The sequence below is a fragment of the Pituophis catenifer genome, unplaced genomic scaffold (assembly GCF_029215685.1).
Source record: "Pituophis catenifer annectens isolate HBS135680 unplaced genomic scaffold, rPitCat1.0.hap2 SCAF_1, whole genome shotgun sequence".
Classification (NCBI taxonomy): Eukaryota; Metazoa; Chordata; class Lepidosauria; order Squamata; family Colubridae; genus Pituophis; species Pituophis catenifer.
In genome coordinates this window covers 150,705,530-150,709,283 of record NW_027256881.1, presented here as the reverse complement: position 1 = coordinate 150,709,283, position 3,754 = coordinate 150,705,530, and the positions used below count along the sequence as shown (strand labels likewise).

General features: G+C 39.9%; 1 pseudogene; it reads right to left on the bottom strand.

Moving 5' to 3' along the window:
- Positions 1–792: 792 nt before the first annotated feature.
- Positions 793–1,734, bottom strand: LOC139308904 (small ribosomal subunit protein eS1-like; annotated as a pseudogene).
- Positions 1,735–3,754: the final 2,020 nt, after the last annotated feature.

Here is a 3,754-nt window from a genome sequence, read left to right as displayed (position 1 = left end):
TTAAGTTCAGGCAAGTTGAGAAGAAGTTGCCTTGTGCTTTATAACTTAATGTTTCTTTTTGGAATTCAAGAAAGCTTTCAAGGTTAGGCAATCTGCCATCCAGGCATTAACCAAACCCTTGTTCTCATGATGTGCTTACCTTTGCACAGGCTAAGCCAAGAGCATGCACCCTCTATTGTAAAGTACTACATTTGCTGTGTGTGTGTGTGTGTGTTAAAAAGTGGGTTAAGATAGGAGAGGGAAATGAATGAGACTAGGACCAAATCTAGATATGATTCATTTTTAATTTAATTTAATTAAAATAATAAATACATGTATTTAATTATTACATTAATAATTATATCCCCATCTATTGAACTATTTTTCCCTTTTGTTATAGTCAATAAAATTCAAAATTTGCCGAGATGGCCATGGATTAATGAACACTTTTTTTAAAAAAAAAATGTGCCACTTTCACAGTAATGTTTAAATTAGATCCACTCATGCAGATGATTCATTCTAGTCATGAGAATAACCTCAGCTTGATTTCAGCGAGGACAGCAATAAACAACACAAATTGGGGCGAGGGATTGCTGCCACTTCAAAAAAGACACTAAGGGGCCAAAAGAATCTTGATAGACCTGAACGTTGGATTCTTGCCAATAAAATGCAGTTTAATGGTGAGGACTGTAAGGTTCTACACTTAAGTACTAAAGAACAAATGCACAGATATAAGGTACGTGCTAACAGCTTCAGCAAAAGTGCTTGTGAGAAGGATCTGGGTGTCCTGTTAAATGACCAATTAAGCATAAGTCAGCAATGTGCTGCAGCTGTCAGAACAGCCAATGCAATACTGCAATAGAGGTACATTGTTGAGGTCATATAGTTCCATTCTATGATGGACAGGTCAGAACACACTGGAATCATATGTCCAGTTTTTGTTTCCACAGTACTGAGAGGAACTGGAAAGAGTGCAGAGAACAGCAGTAAAAGCATTGAGGGGGATTGGAGATTCTCAGCTTCATCACCAGATGGTTTTCCAGCACCACCACCTTCACAGTGCAGTTCCATCAATTTGCCCAATTCAAACTTGGGCTTCTTGAGCATTTTAACTTTGTGAACATAGACATCATGAAGGGGGTAGATTGATTGGCATGCCTTTTCTATGTCTTTACCAATGCTGTCTGGAATCAGTTTATTGACAACTTCTTTCAAGTCATTTGTTTGTACTTCACGTGTCATGATTTCCACCATTTTTTTGTGGATTTGGCAGACCTGTTGGTGCTAAGCATAGGAAGTCTTACGAATCTGGTTGGTTCTTTTCTTGATGAAACCAACACAGAAAAGGCATAGAAGATACCCATCTGTTGTTTTGACATCGATGTGGGCTTCAATCATAGTCTGCCATTTCTTAACCATTGAACAACTTTTATCCCATGTGAGATCCATGCCATGAAAGTTTGTCAGGCAGTTTTTCCCCTGGACATCCTCTGTAATCAGCTTGAATTTACGGAAGGCAACTTCATCATTCTGTAGGTCAGCAAGGCTTACTTCAAATACATGGCCTTTCAGTCCATCAGAGGTAATTTTTGTTTCCTGAGTCCTGGTAACTAATGTCTTTCCAATGTTTCGAATATTGAACATTGCTGGAGCCTTGAATTCATACCAGTCTTTCTTTGAGAAGGGGTCCACCACTTTCTTCTTGGCACCTTTCTTGCCTCCTTTGATGAGGCCTTTGTTCTTCCCTACCGCCATAGCACCTTTAAAAGAACTTGGTAAGTTTAGCTTTAAAAAGATTAAAGGGAGATGCGATAGCTATCTTCCAATACCTGAAGGATTGTCAAATGAAAAGAATCAATTCTCTTTCATTAATTAATTCTATGTAGTACTTGAAGGTAGGGCAAGAACGGGTTGAAGAGAATATATGTAGCTCAGGATTAAAATGTGAAATTAAAATCCTTAGAACAATGTGAGCTTGGTTGTTTTCATGCAGAGTTTTACCCAGTGGTGAAATCCATTTTTTTTTCCTTCTGGTTCTGTGGGTGTGGCTTGGTGGGCATGTCAGGGGAAGGAAACTGCAAAATCCCCATTCCCATCCCACTCCAGAGGAAGAATACTGCAAAATCTCCATTCCCACCCCACACTGGGGCCAGCCAAAGGTGGTATTTCCGGTTCTCCGAATTACTCAAAATTTCTGCTACCGGTTCTCCAGAACCTGCCAGAACCTGCTGGATTTCACCCCTGGTTTTACCCAGCTAGTGCACTGAAGATGTTAGCATTGAAGGTGTTAACTACCCTGGTAATGAAACATTTGCATGAAAACAACCAAGCTCAACCAAGGACTCCACAAGAACAAATGGATGGAAACTTTACAGAGACAGATCCAGATTCATAAAAAGGAGCAATTTTCTGACAGTGAGAATTACTAAACAGTGGAACGGCTAGCCTTCTGGAATCATGGGTATATCATCATTGGAAGTTTTCAAACGAAGAGTGAACAGCCATTTTTCTGAGGTGGTCTGAGGACTCCAATCCTGGGCAAGAAGTTGAACCAAAAGACTTCCATCTCTGTGATTTAATGAAACTCTCTGCTGGCTCTTTCATAAATGTTGTGACCAGTGGTGGGATTCAAATAATTTAACAACCGGTTCTCTGCCCTAATGATTTCTTCCAGCAGTTTGCCAAACTGCTTAGAAAGTTAACAACTGGTTCTCCCGAAGTGGTGCGAACTGGCTGAATCCCACCACTGGTTGTGACCCTTTGTCATATTCAACACAACAACTGGGTAACAACTTTTAGAAGTATTTAAGGGCAGACCAAGGTTCCAGAGGGCCACATGAGGCCTGTGGCTGTGATTTAGACATCTTTAGGTGAATGCATGTGAGAGGAGATAAACCACGTTAAAAACAAGAGAGTGAAATAATAGCAGCTTTTGAGTAAAATATTTATGTTAAAGAGAACCTCAGAGCTTCAAAGAGGACAGCATATGTAGCATGCAATAATGGATGAATACAGCATAAGGTAATTACTCCATCAGTCTTAAGTCCATATGGGATACTTTTGCAAAACAACAACAACAACAACAACCAGCTAGCAGATCAGAAGCAGTAACTGTCTGTGTTTTCCCATTCAGATTAATATATTCAGCTCAGCCTTGGCTCATCAGCAGTGTATTTCTTTGTCTCTCTTTCCATTATTTATGAGCAAGTATAAAGCTTAGCAAAGCACTTTATTGCTTCTTTGTCATACCCCACAGCTCAGCTTCCCAGCAGAACGGCAGCTCAAAGGAATTTCAGGAAGACGTAGACGCTGAGTTGGCTTCAAGAACGACAACAATAGTAATAATCAACTAGCTCGTCAGCTTCAAACAAATCCAGGTGGAAAACTAAGATTCCATTCTTAATTCACACTCTTATTTGTAAGCCTGTGCTGTCAGCCAAAATAACATGTCACAACGCAACACCCCTCTTTCCCCTCTATTTGTATTTGCGCTCCAATGTTAGATGCAAGAATGTAAGTCACAGAGTTTGCCTTGTGAGGCCATAAGCTAAGCCTCTTCACTTTCTCCTGGAAAACAACTGTTCTTTGCTGCACGACTTTATTCTGCCATCATGCCAGTACATAAGTGAATGAATTAGACTAATGATTTTCTCTCACAGTGAATGCTGGGCTAAAGCCTCCATAGAAAAAGATGAATAGAATGCAAAGGATTAGCATGAGCGTTCTTTTGAAGTAAGTCATAAAATCAGAGTTGATATAACTCTATGTCCTAATG